Raw genomic sequence first — 18,903 nt, 5'->3', positions numbered from 1 at the left:
GATGTGGTAAAAAGAAGGCATGCAACGTGATCACAGTCACAGTAGAATAGACCTTCACCAACTCTTATCGGCATATTGAGCTGGGACCATCTACAATGTACATGTACTGTACAGTGAAAAAGATGAGAGAAGAGATGACAATGGTGAGAAACACTGTTGAGCAGGTGAGTGACGGAAATCAAGACAACCTTGACAGGGAAAAAGAACAAGATAAGAAATCCATCTATTTACCTCTTCAGACTAACAGAGCTGAACTGAATAGAAGGGATTGTCCAGTACAAAATACAGTGTGTATAAACCAAGAACAACCTAACAACAATCTAAAAATCAGAGTGATTTGAGTGATCCGAGTGATTTCCTTCAGTTCTGGGCATGGGAGAGATGGGACCGTGTAAGATTCAACCAGGAACTACAGCACAAACTTCTCTCTCATATGCAAAGGAGGCAGCGGCATGAATAAAACCTCTGGTAGCGTGACAGCTATTGTTAGCATATCAAACGTGCTCAACCCATCTTAACATAAGCTACCCCCACCCAAACACACACACACACACACACACACACACACACACACACACACGCGCAGACAGTTAATGCGGCGACTTTGACGTATCACCCACTCCAACCAAAACTCTTATTTGCTGGTGTCTGAACATTAGGTGTCGATGACGATATTTCTGCTCCTGATGAGACATGAGCCAGGTAACTACAATGAGATGAATACGTAAATGATGACAGCTCATATGCAAACTGGCACAACAAGCACGTCAATTTCTTCCCGCTTGGTTCTCATTCCAGTTATTTCAGACCAAGAAACATTCAGCTGTTCTGCATGGTTATTCATTTGTGATACTGACCTGTTGCCATAAAGGAAAGGCAACAATAGGCAACCATAAGGTAAGCACAGATCCTGATCTTTTCGGTGCATCCCTGCATCATCCACCCTGTCAGAGGGTTTCATCTCTCCAGCAGGGAATATCTGTTCTCAGAGAGGAACCCTCTCGTGAGACCATCAGGAGATGATGACTTTCCTCTGATTGAATACAAAATTGTGACTGACGTACTATGGCCTATTATAGCTGTAACAGAGAGTAGACCTGAGAATGTACAAAGTACAGGATACACGTTTCTATCCTCACCCTCTGGTTTTATTTAGGTGTATTGTTTATTTTGTCATGTATTGTTTATATAAGAGTAAACTATGGAGAATTCCCGCAGAGAATTTCATTGTTGCTACTTCGTTTATTGGAATTTTTATTTCTGTTTTGTATCATTAGGAAGGTTCGTGCCTAAAAACATCCTTATGCTAAATTTAAAACCTGAGCGTTGAGCATCTATGCAGCCCATAATCTGAATAGCTGATTATTCGTGAAAATAATAGTTTAGTCCACTAAAGAAAATTAGTTGCAACCCTAATTCACAGTTGTAAAAAAATGTTTTTTATGCAATGTTTGTTCTCAGAGGTTTTGTTGTAGACAACAGATACAGGCTATTTTCCCCCCATCATGCTTCTTTTCCATTATACCACTCTTTTCCCAGGTTGCGACATTGTTCTCAGTCTCCTTCTGTGAGGATGATCACATGCATTTACAAAACAAAAGCAGTACAAGATGACGCAGGTTGTTGATATGTTCCTGCTTGAATCTTAGCCAGTATAGAAAAGCTGTGTGGACAGTTTAGCTCACAGTGAGATCTGGTTAAAGCAAGTAGACTGTTACTGTCTACCGGCATCAGCAAGATATTAAAACTTCTACATGTTTATATAAACAGCTTGTGAAAATTGAGAGTGAGAATTTCTTTTTATTATATTAGATTTCCTCCTACTAAATGCAGGAGACACACATTAAAGTGGAAGTGAATTTAAGATATATGTTTGCTACCAAACGCTTGACTTTGTATGGGGGCACTAAAATTATAAACACTACACAAACAGCTCCCTCAACAAAAAACTTCTTAAACAAACAAGAAATAACACATTCTTTATATTTGACACTGACCATAGCTGTGTGTGAATAGTTTAATTTCACTCATGCCATTTTGCGGACACTAGGAGACACACACACACACAGAGAAACACTGACAATAAGCCCACAAACAATCTTGCCAATAGAGAGGTAACCTGGAAAAAAGTCACAGTTCGAAAGAAGAAGAGGTCAAGATACAGAATCGGCCTTGTGAGAAAAAAAAAGCCATCTTACCATGAAAGCATTTCTACAAACAGGCAGGAAGCTCTCACACAGTAATGTGAGCACACAATCACAGCAGCCAAGTAGAAGAGTGGGAATACTTGCTCCTCAGTGTGTAGTCCAAAATGAGGCCAGTACTCGGTCAACAGCCAGACAAGTGTGGGACAGGGGCCGAGACAAACAAAAAGAGGGTGTTTGTGTATGTCAGTAAGTCGGTGAGTTCCTGCTTGTGACGTGAGGATAGGGGAAGAAAGAAAAAAAAAACAAAAAACAGCTTGGCTCCAGTTGTCAGCCAAGACTGGAAAACAGCTGCTGGAGGGAGGAAAGAGAGAGAAAGACGAGGAGGGAGGGAGAAGGGGAGGGCTTAATGTGGATGGTGCTCAAAGACGTTCCCAAGCAGTACAAAACCACACACCCACTCTCTCACAGATGCACTGATCAGACACCTCTACAACAAAAAAACAAAAAAAACAAAAAAAAAAACCAAAAAAAATGTAGACACACGCACACAGTTCACCCACATTTGCAAATTAACAGCTTGTTTCCCCTTTGCTCTGCTGAGTTGGACATTGAGACAGTAACTCTTTGTAATGTAATCAAACAATACACAACAATATTTTAAGAGAGACAAACAGTACACAAGATAAATACAAACTGCAACTTAATTAAGCCATCAAGTCACCTGAAGCCAGACCCTCTCTGTTTATGCCAAGAGCAAGCTGTGTTCAGATACAAAATGTGGCGAGTTCATTTCTTATTTTGATCCGAGGTGATTTTGCAGCACATGGATTTCTCCACTACTGACTATATTCACAGATTTACTGAGAAAACAAGTAAAACATATGAGGAGGCTGATTCCTAGTTTTACCACCAGCTCATGTTCCACCTATTTTCCCCAACACAGAGACGCTTTCTGCTGTTTATACATTACAGGTGCAGGTTTTTGGAATAAGTGAGAGCTGGAGTAGAGAAACATTTGTCTCAGTTTGTTATCAGCATCTTTCACCAGCACTAGAGTTTTTACATTGGTTATATGTGTGCACATTCAACCTTTACTGGATACTTAACCGTCTTAACTTAGCTTCAACACATTTGTTTCGGAAGTGGCAGTCATCATTCAGTCTTTAATCCTGAGTACTGAATTTAGTTTTTCCAAGGAAAAAAGGCTCTCAATTGTACAAATACACTTCAACAAGACTAAAACTCAACTGCCAAGCTGGTGACGTCAGAAACTGAACTATGATTCGTCATGTTCAATTCATCCAAGAATGATATATATTATTATTACTGCAGGCTTTTGGGGAGTGCAAACAAAGAACAGCACCGCTATAAAAAAGTAAATCATAAAAAAGTGATCACTCCGTTGGCACGTGGATGTTGCTAGACCTTCCAGTGAAATTTAACTAGAGCGTAATGTTCCAGGAATGTACACTATCACGATGAAATAAATTGACAGTTTTTTCCCCACATAGACACACTTCCTCAGACTTTGTCCCCTTCGACACGTAACTTGGAAGTGGGGGCCATTGTGCAACACCTCAAAACCTTTTCCACATACTGCCAGTGCCGTCTTACCACATGTAGGCCAAAAAATAAAATAAAATATAAAAAAATTATATTTTGTGCCCTTAGTTATGTTTTGTATAGATTTGAAGCTAGTAAATTGGCTCCAGAATAAGTTTTCAATGTGGCCTTTTAAAATTAATGCGTGTACAATAAGCTCTGTTACGACAAGGTACCCCACACCCAAAGCCTTCTTTCTTTGTCTTTCTCTTCTGACACCATCCCCCGCTCCCAAGCTAAAAAGCCATGCTTTTCTCCCTCTCATCTTTCTCCCCTGGGAGATAAGAAAGCCCTCCTCTGACTTGTTACTGCCTCCTGAGCAAACGCACAACAGAATTCCTCTCTGCATGCTTGCACTTTCATGCTGAATTCTGCATGCATTAACACAATATGACTCGGCTTAATTTAACTCAAGCAAGGGAAAAAAAAGTTTTCACTGTACAAAAACCACTCACCATAGTCATAATAGATTCCCCCACCTACACTGAAGGCTGCTGCTGCGTCTAGCGTCACCTTGTTGGTGCCCTGGTGTACAGATAGCAGTGCAACTTCAAAAAGTTGAATAAGAGGGCATTAACTTCTTAAATTTAAGGATACAAATTGTTGTGAGAACACCATGGACTAAGAATGTAAATTGGACTTGGGTAGTTCATTGCAAAGCCACATGAGACCTTCAGGGCAATGAATGCATGTCAAGTCAACATGGAAAGAAACAAAGACAGGAGAACGTAGACATTTAAGGACTAAATGGACTGGATTAAAACAAGACTGTTAAAACTTGGATGGAAATATAGCAGAATACGACAAATAAATTGCATTGTAATTAAAACAGTTAATCATTCTCCTGTCATCCACCATAAAATAGATTGATGACTTTACAATGTGCAGATCAAAGAGCCAGCCAAGGTAGTGGTCTAGTCAATAATAGACCCATTTGTCCAAACGATTTCCTGTTCCTCAGACTAACACACAATTCAGCCAGGGATGAGTAGCCGTTTGCAGTCTCCATGTCTCCGTTTATCCAGGAGAAGAATCTGTTGGCAACCATGTGTTGGGAGCAGGAGCCAAAGCAGACACTCCGAGTCCAGTTCTTTCTTGTGTCCACACACTCACACATAATCTAAACAACACAGGCATAAAAGGTAAACCTGCCTCCATGGTTACGCCTTCTAAGTGCTGGAGAAAAGACATCTTTTCACGGCCATGTGTAATCAGTAAGTAAAGTAAGCACCTCAATTATCAGCAGCTGGTACAGAGAGATTAGAACCATCACCCACATAGCACATTTAGACCTTTTATGTGGAGTTTGCACAGCCTCTTTGTGTGTCCATGTATCTTTTTAGGTTTACTGCAACAAGCAACTGGGGTTGCAATGGTATGAAACAGTCTCGGAAAATCGCAGGGTTTCATGGTATACAGTATTACACGATTATCACATACAAAAACCTTTAAAAGGAAATTAAAAAGAAGCTTTTAGCACAAATGGTGGATGAAGTATCCTACCCAAATGAAAGTATTAATGCCACACTGCAGAAGTACTCATTTACAAGTCCTGCACTTTCACAAAAATGTACTTCAAATACTAAAAGTTAAAACAGAAACGTGTCATCTGTGACCATTAAATACTATATTATTAGATACTGCTTGTGCATTAGGATGAGATAAAAATATATCTTATTGACCTTACACCAGGAAATTCACCTGACACACAAGCTCAAGGGAAAGAGGACAAAGTGTACATAAAGATAATATTGCACAGAATGATTGGACTGTACAGATGTACATAAGATAAATATTGCACTGGCTGACTTCACTGTATAGATAAATATAGAAAAACAATTCTGTTTTTCCTATAACGCAGATGTACATGGTATGGTATCAATTTTCATACCATAGTATGTCGTGAAACCAACATCACTGCCACCTATTAAAATTAAATATCTGGTAGGTTATTCAATATATAGGTATATAAACATGTTCCACGGACTATTAATCTGCCTTTTAAAATTACAAATCCTCTGCTCATTAGGCACTGAGCAAAATCCCTACTTGTCTTCATTAGTCTGGTGAAGCTATAAAAGTTTGTTTGAACATAGCTTTGGCGTGAGACTGGAAACCTGGCAGAATGGGCGACTGGCTGCTTCAGAACTGTCTCGCATCTTGCACATACACTCACAATCTGACCATACAGTCCACTCAAACAAACAAAGAAACAAAAATAAAATACAAACAAGCTGTGCACATATTACAAGTTATGCTGCATAAGTTCACAGAAAAATACTGTTACTGCTTAACAGTGGATGTCAAGTACGTCAACTTTATTGGACAATGTCTGCAGCTAATGTAGTTTTAGTTCAAAGATTGATTGTGTGTTAAGATTCAATGAGTTTCTTGAACTCATTGACCAGAGGTCTAATCTACCTGAACTGAGTGTATTGAGATCATCAGATGTTCTTGTTGTATTTATATAGTAAACATGCATGACACGCCCAAAGTGGCTGCATGGTAGCACTGGCTTGAGATCATAATACTACATACACACCTAGATTTATAGCACCTAATGTAATTCAATATACAGAAAACACAGACACCTATATGAAATAAATGTAGTACAGGAGGAGCTGTAATACATGTAATCATTTAAAATCATGGGTCACCCACGAATCACAGGGGACCACCATTTGTTGAGTCTATTCTAAATTTGAGATTGTATATTATGCTGTGTTGCAGTGCAGTATACAAGTATACAGTGTACTAGTCCAATAAACAATTTATACAAATGAATGATGTTAGCTTGACACACTTTCAAAGACAGGTCAGCTTGCACCAGGGTCATGCTGTATTGCAATTCCAAAGAGTACTATAGCATCTGGGTCAGATATGAACGCTTCTGCAGGGTGAAACCTTATCTCAAAGCCTGTAGCACATGTCGCTGGTTTGGAGTTAGGAGCTACTAAAATATTTACCAGGCACTTTGGATCAGTTTCTCTGCACCTACAGGTAAGTCTAAACTAGTTGGATCAGGTTTCCACAGCTGACTCAAAGAATGTGAGGTATATTATTAAAATAAGTCATTCATTCTGTACTCACATCACTAACAAGCTCTTATTATTACCAGTGGGATACTTTGTAATTTTCAAACAAAGACATATCACTTTCCAGGATCACGATGGGTTCATTCTTTCATGAATGAACAGCAAGTCATTCCTCCAATGCCACTATCGTCTAACACCATGCATGGCCTTGACCACCAGAGTTTGAATGCAGCTTAAAGACAGAGCTAAAGTAAGTAATAAAAGATTGGAAGAGATTGGAAGCTAACCTTTTAATCCATTTGAGTACAGGGGTCTTGAGAAAAGTACATCTCTGCCAGGTCAAGAGGGCACCACATCAAAGCTTAGGTTGTTTCCTGTTGAAAAAAGCAGTGAAGGTTTGATCAGCGTGATAAAGATATAACAAAATTGTTATGATTAAAGAGATAATGTGCATTTGTCTTGTGGGTCATTTACAGCAGCAAAGGATGAGGTGCTAATATTCAAAATGATAGCAGACACAGAATCTTAATGAGCTCCAAGACTGAAAACTCAGTGGAACAATCACAGGCAATAGTCTGACACAGTGTTAGACATACTAAGGCACGATAGTGCTGGTGAATGTTCTCTTGAGAAAACCTGTGTTTGTTTGGATCCAGTTCAAATTTAGGCCAAAATGAACTAATTCAAAAAGAAGAGGACAGCAGCAAAGAGAGATAAGGAAAGAAGAAAAGAAAGCGGAAAAAGAATTGAGGAACGGGGGGCTCTGCGCTTGAATATTCATTAGCCCCTGCAATCTTAATGTTCATCAAATTTTAAGACGACTCCTCTTCAAACTTTAAATAGCAGGGTGGTGTCTCCTGTATGTCACTTGCAGTTAGGTTGGTGATAAAGGCAGGAGAAAGTTGATGCAATAATTCCTTAGGGCCCATGAGTGAAGCAGGGGTTGCCTTTTGGTCACATACAGAAACACTGACACTTTCAGAGGAATTTGCTATTTCAAAGTGCTATGAATATACTGTAAGCTTCTAATAAAGATGTTAATCTAACATTCACTCCTAAAGCGAATAGAGAGTTGTCTGGCAGCAGGGACAAGCACTGCTGCAGTGCTTGTCCCTGCCAGCATTATTCCTTGTGGTCAAGCACTGCTTTACTCCAATAAAACTCCATCTGTTATATAAAGTACTCAAAGTGCTGGCTACTACACCATAACAACTGTAGCAGCTCTGTTCGTTGAGTCTTCAAGTGTTGCCCAGCTAAACTTGAGACACTTGAAAAGATAGCAAACAGTGGGTTTATATTTACTAAGAAATTAAACTCTTCTTTTTCTTTCTAGTAGTCCAATTGCTAAAACAATAAAATGAGCAAATGCTTCTTTTATCAGTTGATGTGCTTAAAAGAAAATCAGTTAACACCGATTTCTCCCAGCAACCAATGTTAATGTGAGCATGTAAAATGTGTTCAATGAGACATCATCACTGAATAATATGAAAAGCCGGTCTCGACTCCTTCACTTCACTCTTTTTACACACAAATACGCACTTCGGCAAAGGGTGTTATCTTGATAATTATGCATTCAAGTAAGCAGTGTGGGGGGTTGGCAACGAAAGGAGCGTTGAATCAGAGCAAGGTGGGTTTGGATAGTGAAGCAAAGTTGTAAAATGAATCCATTATCAATGGGTCCCTGTGGATTTCCACACTGAATAAATGAACTGCGCAACACCAACGCAACAGCAGCCCTCTTACGACATAGAGGTCCCCTCAAATATTGAGAAAACTTAACTCAGCACAAAGTTACTACTTCAGTTCTGAAACTGAGACATAAACCAGTGACATGACCCATGTCATGAAACTTTTGCAGATATCTCACATGTGTAGCAGCTCTGACGGTCACAATAATTCAGGCATAACAAGTTGTCAGCTGCAGGTCTGGGTGCATTGAGAAATAGTACAGAGTGCAGGTCATCAGTGTTTTGACAGCCTTGTTAATTGTGACCAGCTTTAACAATAAAAGACCTTTGTATTCAGATTGGTGCCAGTGCAGAAAAGAGGCAAAGAAAAACTAATAAAAAGTGAGGTCCAAACTAAACTGTAGATTTAGAGAATTGTTACACTCCTAAGCAATTTTTATTCCAATGCTTGGACATTATTCTAAAACTGAACAAAGCCAATGCAGCTCCAGATCCACTACTGTTTAGAAACCTCAACAATCCCAGGACCACCTATGACAATATTACCATGGCAACAAACTACATTTGAAATTGGGTCTTTTAGAGGGAAGTTGAAAGTATAATGGCTGGATAAATGACCCACTGATTTCGATGTGGTGGCAGCAGGGTTCATCTCTTTGAAATTGTCAGCTCTTCTGAAAAACAAGTACACACAGGCCCTTATAGTATGTGGTCTGACAAGACAGCAGGATGGCTTAAACAGTTTACACAGTAGCTTTCTCTCCAATGCCCCCCACTCCTTACCACCTGTTTCCTCCCACTCTGTGCACACACACACAGAAACACACACACACACACAGAAACACACACACACAGAAACACACACACACAGAAACACACACACACCTCCAGTAACAGTGAGCTGCTGGAGCGAGTTAGCTGAGGTGATCTGAATGACGAGGAAACATTCATCATACAGCATACAAACAATGCAACAGAGGAAGCACTCCTAAATGTATCAGTGCAGCTTATTCAGTTCAATCATTGTCATCCAATACAATGGAGGGCAAGGTGGTCAAAGGCTGGGTCGGTTTAAAATAAAATAAAGACATCAGTAAACTACTGACTAGTTCTGATCAGACATAACCCAGCCTTGATGCTCTTTTACAGCAATGCTCTACCCTTGTACAAGGTCACTTAAGCCTCGACTGTGCAGGCATCTCTGCCTAGTACACAGATGTTTCAGCATCTGTTGTAATACAGATCTGCTTCATCCATGTCATTTAATCGTCCACTGAAAATTAAAGGAACATTAAGCACGACCAGTGTGCAGCAGTTGAGATAAAACTCCAGTTTTGCTCAAAAACATTTTTATTAATGCAGTTTAACATGTTTCACAAGAAGAAGAAAGAGGCCAACTGAGCTGGCAGAAAAAGGCTCCCACCAGTGAGGGAGGGGGCTTTTGGAAAACTGCTGCTTTTAATGATTTGACATTTTAATGATGGTTTGAGGGAAGAGAGGGTGAACCATTTATCAGTAGGAGGCCCCTGGGAGACTACAGTTCTCAATGGTTTCTACCTTCTCTATCCAAAAACAATCTTAAGCGACCAATCACTTCTATTGTCTGATTCAGTGTTGTATATGGAGCTAGAATAAAATTGTCGCCATCAGAGCAGCCATTACACTGTACAATAACAATGAGTGCAGAGTACCAATGTGGTCCGAAGATGAAATACAGCTAGGCTGCTTCACCACCTCTTCCACAAAATCCCAAATGCAACTGACTGCTTAAGAAACCACAAATTAATCTTGAAGTATGCAACATCAAGCACAGCCACCCCTCAGCCTGAGAACTGCAAAATTTATGAAGCTAATACATAAAAGTCCTTTGTTCAGCTGACAGTTAGTAAATAAGGCAGTATGAAGAAGAAGAAAAAAGATTTACAACTGAGAAAATGGGTTCCATAACCAGCCAACACATTTGGTAGCACGTCTTTGTTCTTGATCCGCCTCTTTTCTACACTGGCACAAATCTAAATACAAAGATCTTCTATAGTTAAAGCTGGTCACATCTAAAGCCAACCATCCTTACAAAGCAGTAGCAGGTGAGGTGACCACATAAATCACTAAGTTTTATGACTTTCTTGTGTGACTTTCTCCTTTCCAGATGTTTGGAAGTGTGTTGGCAAAGAATTTGAATACCTTATCACCAGCTTTTATTATCTGTGAAAGAAATATAAAAATGATAGCACAGTAAATACACAGAACAATAAGGAACTTGATGGTGTTGATCTTCTTGATGACTCAGGACAGGCCATTTCACCTGTCTCCACATGCAACTCTGTGCTCCGTCTGCAGGCCTGTATTTGTCATCTCTGAGGAGCAGGGACGATAGAAACTGCGTGTTTCACCGACATATTTCAGACTAAAACAGCCAGTTTGCAGCATATTTTAACAGTGTAACTCGCCATGCTCAAAAATTACTTGACAAACTCTGAATGTAGGCGACAGGATGCTGCTGATGACACGGAGCTTAACTAGGCGGCATATTAGCAGATCAAAAGCACCATGTCACTTTAGCTGCTAAATTAGCTCAATGTGCCATAGTTGAGCTTGTGGTCTCATCTACCCCTGAGAAAGTAAATCATTAACCACAGTCAAACATGGTGTAAATTAACTTGGAAAATAATGAACTGCTGTGCTTAAAAGCCTGACCGAGTTCTAATTCCAATGCTAAATAAGAGAATTTGGAAGAGGGGACAAAAAGACAATAAGCAAATGTTTATTTTTTTTCTCCATGCTTCAATCAGACCGCTCTCTTTCCAAACACTCATGACGCAAAGCCCTCAGAAATTAGCATTAGTTTGTCCTGACCTCAGAAGAACTCAGCAACATGGTGTACCGTACACTGAATTTATAACACATACAGACATCTGTTAATTTTGTAGTATTTTTAGCCTTGCAGGCAGAATGTGCAGATAAAGCACTACCTACATAAACTTAATCAATTTCACAGAGGTTTATTATGTGGAACCCACCACTGTGAACAAAGATCCTGACATGTTACAGGAGGACCCAGCAGGCATCAAAGCTTCTGAACGTCAATGGAGTAACAGGATTCCAGTAGAGCACATCAATGAGCACATAGGACAACTCAATAATTCACGTCAGTATAGTGTAGCTAAACAATGACTGGGCTCATGGGATGGTGGAAACTACAGGCAGTGCACATTTTCACACAGTCTTTCCATTAGAAGTGTCAGGAATAGTTGTGTTAACAAAAGAGTGAGCTAGAGATTTAAATACCCCTGGCTCCACACACTTCTGCACAGCTTACTACTGTGTCTCTGAACCCAACATTTGAGTCAATTTACCAGTATTAAGAGGTTAAGCACACAAGCCAAAGGTTTAAGGCACATAGGCCTCAGAATGATATTTCAAAGCATTGTACTGGGGGTTTATTAAAGCCCTCCTCAAATAGTTCTGCTTCAGCTTATTGACATGTGTATAGGTCATGCTCCTGTTATCTCCTATTTCTGTTTCACTGCACTGACAGCAAGCAGCCATGTATGACTGCATCTGTGCACCAGCATAAACACACTACCCCACAAGAGGTCACCTGAGGTGAGACGATTCACAGTTGTGTGTATGTGGACTCTGCCCTCGCAATGACCCAAGAGTCTGAGCATACCGTTTTGCATGGCAGACTGTTATGGCAGAAAAATCTGAGAAGGAAAAGGAAACCGTTAGGAAGAGAGTAGGTTAAGAGGAAGCAGAATGTCTGGTCTTAAACCTTTGCTTTAAGGTCAACCTTTTCTTTTACACACAGGTGTTGAGTTATCAGCTTTTAGGGTAATGTGTGAATAGCATCATGTCGGCTATGGATCGTGTTCAAAAACACTGCCAAGGACTTGCCTAGAAGAATGCAAGGTGGGCACTGACATTATGACATAATAACTTTATTTCTTTTCATCACACAAATTAGACCCTTTTTCTGAATGTATGAAAGCATGAACTGGCATTTAACACATTCATTTATAGCAAATTCAACCGAGATGGATTTTCTGACTTTTAAGCAGAAAAAAGGTCATCACTGTTTTCACTGTCATTACTGCATAAACCTGTCTCCTACCTCTGCTTGTGAACTGCTAGAATAATGGTTTCAGTCACAAAAGGCTTTCTAAATTTAACTCACCGTCAAACTGAGACTGTATTAAAACAATCACAACAACTGTCAGATACACTCGGTGCAATCCTCCTTCCTCCAGGTATGAATCACTCTACTATACTACTAGCTCCCCAGTTTGTGTCGTCATCTGAGGAGTCTTGATCAATCTGACACCCACCTAACTTCATTGTAAGGGTCCTAAAGACCAAATCATACTTTCAGTATTTCCATCCATGTCACATCCAAGTGTCATCATCTCTTATGCCTGCAAGGGAGTGCAGTCAAAACGTCTGACTGCAAAGCCTGTTTGTCACCACTATGACATGCAAGTAGACTACATCAGAAAACATTTAAATGACAGTCCTCCATCACTGCTATTAAGGTTGGAAATTCTAGCGTCATGCAATGCTATGAGAACAAAATGTGGATAAATGTGAACATTACCATGGTTCAAGAGCGATTTTTATTTACAGGAGTTTATAACTCAATGCAGGACACGATGCACAGGTTCAGTTTATCAGTATGGAAACGTGTGGGTGGAAGCTTCTTCCAGGAGGAGCTCTTTATACCACATCCTTCTCAGATGTTAAGATAAACAACCGCCAGTAACGTGCGTGTGCTCTCTCTACCTCTCAGTGGAACATCTACCACCTGCTTGAAGAGCTAGGTACAATCATCAGCACACGTCACTCACACAGCAGCGACAGGCAGCACTGGATGACATGAGCAGCAACCTATTCTGTAACAATCACGTGCACCACTCCTAGAATTTGCTTTAAATAGGTGAGCATGTTATAGAAATCCTTTTGCTATCAAACTAAGTCATGTCCCGTCTATTTAGTACTGACGGTCTAAAGCCAACAACATTAACATTCTACCGAGTCAGCATCAGACACACTGGCTACAGTACGCTTCCAATCTGACATGTGTGAGACCGAGTTTGGGATGTGACTGGACACATTGTGTAGAAGAGGTGAATATATCAGCATATCTTATCAGATATGCCTTGAATACAGTGGAATCTTGCAACGAGATAATTATATTTTCCTCTGGCCGACAGCATAAAGCTTTTGTATTTCCTGACATGATGCAGCTGACCGTCAGTTCAGTCAAAATTCAGTTTATGACTTCAGGAAAGCTGCTGTTTTAGAAACCTTTCCTAAATGAAACTGAATTCAGTTGTTAAAAGTGGACATTTTTGGAAAGCCTGTGCTAGCAAGAGCTGTTCGTCAATGGAGCCCAGCAAAACTACAGAAGGTTGAGAAGCGTTTTGGTTCCAGCACAAACTGAAGTAGATTATTGGTATTTACCGAGACAGAAAAATAATCACTTGTAAAAACAAATCACCAACTTTAGTGACGTGTCTGCTGGCAGACGATGTAACAACTGTCCAGTCGAAGGAAAAATACGTAAACTACACACTTAACACAACACACCTGCAGAACTACAGCTTCAGTAGATATCAGACACTGGCAACCACTTTGTGTGAATGCACCTCAAGTACGAGCAGCCAAGTTGGAAAGACCTTTCAAGTGAGCTTATTAAAAGATATGAGGGATAAAGCTGAAATAATTAATCATTTAGTAAATAGAAAGAAAGTCAACTTTATTGAAAACCAACTCAGCTTTTGAGTCGTTTGTCATTTATCAAGCAAAAATGCTGTAAATAAATCAACTTTAAGCTTCTCATCCCTGGGCAATTAATGGACCAAAAAGCCAAGATAAGAAGAAAAAAAATAACTACCAAATGTCAGCGATGATGATAAATATACTTACTGGCCACTTTATTATTATTCATGTGTACGATCTAATGCAATCCAATACAGCAGCTCTGCCATGATATCTATTATTTGTCAGTTTTTGTTGTAAATGTAAAAATTCCCTTTTAGCAGCTCTAAAAATGAAATCATGGAAAAACCAGAAGAAAATGTGTTTTGCTTTAACTAACATCATACTGGCCAAGTCAGATCTAGGTTCAAACAACAAGCGTTTTAACATCTAGACAAACAAGAGTGGTTATTATTAAAATCTACATCCAAAACCGAGCATGGTGGAACCTCTGTTTCGACTGGATTTGTGACAGCAGCAGGAGGCTGGTGGGAGAAGGACCTATCGTTACCTGGGTGTCACCCACAGCTGTCATTAGAAGTAATGTGCCACTTGACACAGGAGGGATGATGGAGTAGCACAGCAATTATTTCCCACCTCATTTGTCAACATAAATTCATCTAACAACCTGACAGTGATGCTATGAGCATTATAGTTACATCATCCATTTAGCACAAAGTGCATGGCTCCTCTGTCAGGTTACTGTATCATGATGATGGATGTTGATCTATCCGACAATGTCCCATTTTCTAACTGGTGTAAAAGTCATTAGTGCACTTGCCCTCAGCAAACTGCGTTTATTTTATTGCTTCATATTATCAGCAAAGATTTAAGTAGAAGAATCCTGTTCGACAGATAATTCAATTAGGGCGGACAAACAAGTTCAGTTTGTCTTTATCAAAGGAGAAATCTAATTTGCTCTAATTAAGTAACAAAACCTAGTTGGAAAATGAAGTGCGTTTTCACCCGCATACTGTCCATCAGGACTGCAGGGCAAAGGGAAAACATATTTTACATGACTCAGTGTGTGGGGAAAAAAAAAACATTTCAAAATACAACACACGGGTATGCCGCATAAGCAGAGATGCACTAAGGGTGCAATAAGAGCAATTTTCGCAAGGTTTCCATACAACATATAGCTCAGCATTAGCTGTGTCATTGAAATTTGAATAAAACGCACACACCAAAACATGAATAGGATACAGAGCAGCAGCTGGTGCCATTCGAAGAGCTGCAACCTGAGAATGTGCAGCATTGTTCACACTATGTGGACCAGAAAAAATATCATTTATTGATTATCAAAATAGCTGAAAATCAGTTCATTATTGTTCTGTTGATCCTATTTCAATAAATTAAAATGTAGCTAGATGTGAATTTAGTCACTTGTTCAAGCACCAATTAACACTAACTGAGAACATCTAGGGTTATGCATAGAAAATGTCCAATACATCATTAAAAACTGGATTTTAAACTCAGGTTCTGATGTCACTGCTTTTCTAAAATATCCACTCTATACTGCAGAGAGTCATTATAAGTAATGGCTGGACAACGAGGCAAACCTCATTACTTTGGATCCCAGTACTATAATCAACGGAACACAAACCAGTTTACAAAAACATAAATAAAACGACTATATTCAGAAGCAAGTCTCCATTTGTGGCATTTGCTGACCATCAGCTACAGGAATACTGTTATTGTTTATATAGTGACCTAATAATGTTGGTAAAGAGATGAGCTTGACATGCACATACTGTAGCCTGCACATTAGATAGGAAGGAGGGTGTTGCTGCAAATGTCCAATGTTATATTTCTATAGTTGTGTCTCACTGCTCTCAGTCTGATAACGCACAAATTCATGAGCTCAATGCACAAAAACACACCAATAATACTTGTTCAGGTGTTAGTCACACCAATGTTCTTTTTATCTACTTCCTTGTAGATTTTGGATGAATTAAGATGATTGAAAACTCCACTGTGATCGCTGTAGAGCCGGGCACATTTATGCCACCCACCCACATGGAGGTTAACTCATGTCACAGCAGTCACGGGGTCAGACCCCAGATGGTGAGAAACAGGGTGCAGGGGGTCAAGCGTTTCCCCTACGACATGAAGACACAAGCTGGTTCAGACAGAAGAAATACTCATCTGTCATGCGAGGCTAGGCTTGCCGAATAACAGCTTACATGATAGGGAAATTCTGTTTTTTTTGTCTTTGTTACACCAGCGACAACTGAAAACGAGAACAGCCACCACAACAGTCAGCCTGGCTACCACATCAGCCAGCTATGTTCTCCATCTCACCATCTGCTGTGGTCCACCCACACAAATCTCTCCTAACACTTGATCTGGACAGTAGCCTTGCCAATGCCCAGGAGGGCAAAGCAGATGGTGCGGTTACAGGCAAAGCATTTAGCCTTTGAATAGCAGGCAAACTTCAAAATCAAACTGGCACTGGATTATGTCAGATGGTGCACTTGGGATTGATTAAGCTGCCTTCTTTGCTCACCTGGAATAATGTCAGCAGAGCTTGGAGAAGGAAACGATCAGCTGGCTGGTTCAAAACTCCACAAACTATAAACCACTACACTCACATAAGGGGAAACTAATAACAGGAAAAATGTACTGATTGATCTAGAAAGGCTGTAAAAATACAAGTGTTTCCTTTAAGACATCAGACTGATTTGCAAAAACAGACATTGCCTCATGTGAACTGTTCTCTCCTGAGGAGAAAAACAGTCTCTGTTCAAGCTCTATTAATATTAATGTAACATTTTTAAACATTTTATAAAATGTATTTAACAAACGATGAAGCAATGGATGCAAGGACTCTGCATTTATTCATAACTATTCCTAAAAGCACCAGTCAGAGCTGTTAGGTTAGTCTTATTCAAGTGAACTTTAACTTATTTAAATGCATGAAAAAACTTTTTAGCTGTGTGCCGAACATTTGTGTGGACACCAAATAATACAAAAACAACATTTATTGATGTCTTCTGGGTTGATTTGTTTGTCCACGGTGAGAGAAACACTAAAATGCCCTAATGTGTAACAGAGTTTGGGGAAAGCTGTGCTCTCCTGGCAGCGTGCGCAGGTAACGCATCTGCTTTCTTTCGTCGCCTTAGAAAAAAAATAAACACCAGGAAACTTTGAACTTTTACCTTCTACTTTTCGCCAAATGAAGCGACAGAGGAACACAGCCATTGTGTTTCCACTGTTGTTTTTGTGGCTATATTGGAGTTACAAGAAAGATAAAACTCAAAACTTAGCACACGTTACCTCGCAGGCAGCGTATCCAGGAAAATACAATAAAAAAAAGACGAGCCGACAGAAACCTCTCACGACGCCAAGTTTCCTTCCTCTCCAAGCGAAACCGAACTGAAGTAGGGAAAGAAAATGCTTTAATAAAAGCGACAATTAAAACACAAAAAACAAAAAGGAGCGCTACAAAGTCGCCGAGGTCTGCGCGAGTTGGCGAAGTGAAAGCGGGCTTCGCAGGCAGCGGCCGCTTCCTTTGTTCCTCCTGCTCCCTGGATCTTCTCACCGTCCGTGCGTCCGAGCCGCTGATTGGCTGCGGGCTCGGGATCAGCACAAGGTGACTGGTGTCAAGCTGCTCCGGTCGCGACGCGCACCGACGTTCAACATGCAGCTTTTTTTTTTTTCCTTTTTATGTCCAATGTGTGCATGCACGAAGCTGCACCGTCCTTTATTTACCGACGTCACTGCGCTGTGTCCATGTGTTTTTGTGTCCGTCCCCCCCCACCACCACCACCTCCACCACCACCACCACCTCACTTAAATTGCATGCTTTTATTTTGTACGTGTCATTACTGAACGTCCTGTTAGATTATTACTAAGAGGAAACTTGACGCTGGGTGGAGGCAACTTCATGCCTGACATAGTTTTAATCTCAACCACAACCTGTCTGCTGCCTTTGTGGTTTGTTTATTTACTTGCACATGAAGCATAAATACTTATATTAGTTAAAGATTGGATGAGAAGTGCATTGCTTTCTATTTTTACTCTTAGATTTATGTAAGTATGGGAATTTGAATCATTGCATGAAGACTACTTGGGCTTTATTTTTTAGATTCTGTGTTATGTGACCAATTTGCATACTTTGACAAAAAGTCTCCTTAGTCAGTGGGAGTTACGTGGGAATAGTTTGATTTATGGATCAAACCCAGTCTAATCTAAATTCTAACATCACAAGATTAGCACAGGTTTGTTTGGTTTAGTGTTGCTCATAGGTTTTGCCATAATCATTGTGACCCCACCTACAGTATTATGAAAACTGTTGCACAACTGAACACAGCCTTATCAAACAGCAAAAGATGAAATAGTCGGATGTGATCTAATAAATGTTACTGTACCTCACTGTAAAATAGAGACTTCACTTTGTCACAGACAGATTACTAGATGCAAAGAGTATCAGTCAGTAATAAAAGCCTGGATGAAACTAGACCAATGACTCCCTGAGCAGCTGGCCTCAAATTAAGGTGTAGCTAATGGGTTTAACACGGCAGAAATCAATTGTGTGTCACAATGAAACTGTGCATTTTCTTCGCTCTTATGCTTTAAGTCATTTAATTAACATTTTGACAATTCTGCAAATAAAATTTGTTTGTTTGTTTGTTTTTAAAATAGAGGAGGCTAGCTGTTTCCTCATGTTTCCAATGT

General features: G+C 39.9%; 1 protein-coding gene across 2 annotated transcripts in view; it reads right to left on the bottom strand.

The window, feature by feature from the left end:
* LOC113149890 (SPRY domain-containing SOCS box protein 4) overlaps nucleotides 1-17,896 on the bottom strand; it is a 35,630-nt gene extending 17,734 nt beyond the window's left edge. The window contains exons 1-2 of one of the 2 annotated variants that reach the window (XM_026342228.2): nucleotides 17,503-17,896; nucleotides 7,072-7,158 (exon numbers count right to left, since the gene is read on the bottom strand). The gene's annotated coding sequence lies outside the window, so the exon portion shown is untranslated. Of the gene's footprint in view, nucleotides 1-2,198; nucleotides 2,469-7,071; nucleotides 7,159-17,502 lie in introns of those variants that run through there. The other variant, XM_026342229.2, reaches the window with a different exon arrangement.
* Between the last annotated feature and the right edge of the window lie 1,007 nt (nucleotides 17,897-18,903).

Source organism: Anabas testudineus, chromosome 13 (assembly GCF_900324465.2).
Source record: "Anabas testudineus chromosome 13, fAnaTes1.2, whole genome shotgun sequence".
In the NCBI taxonomy this organism is placed as follows: domain Eukaryota; kingdom Metazoa; phylum Chordata; class Actinopteri; order Anabantiformes; family Anabantidae; genus Anabas; species Anabas testudineus.
The sequence above is the reverse complement of the archived record's forward strand: the minus strand, read 5'-3'. Positions and strand labels throughout refer to the sequence as shown.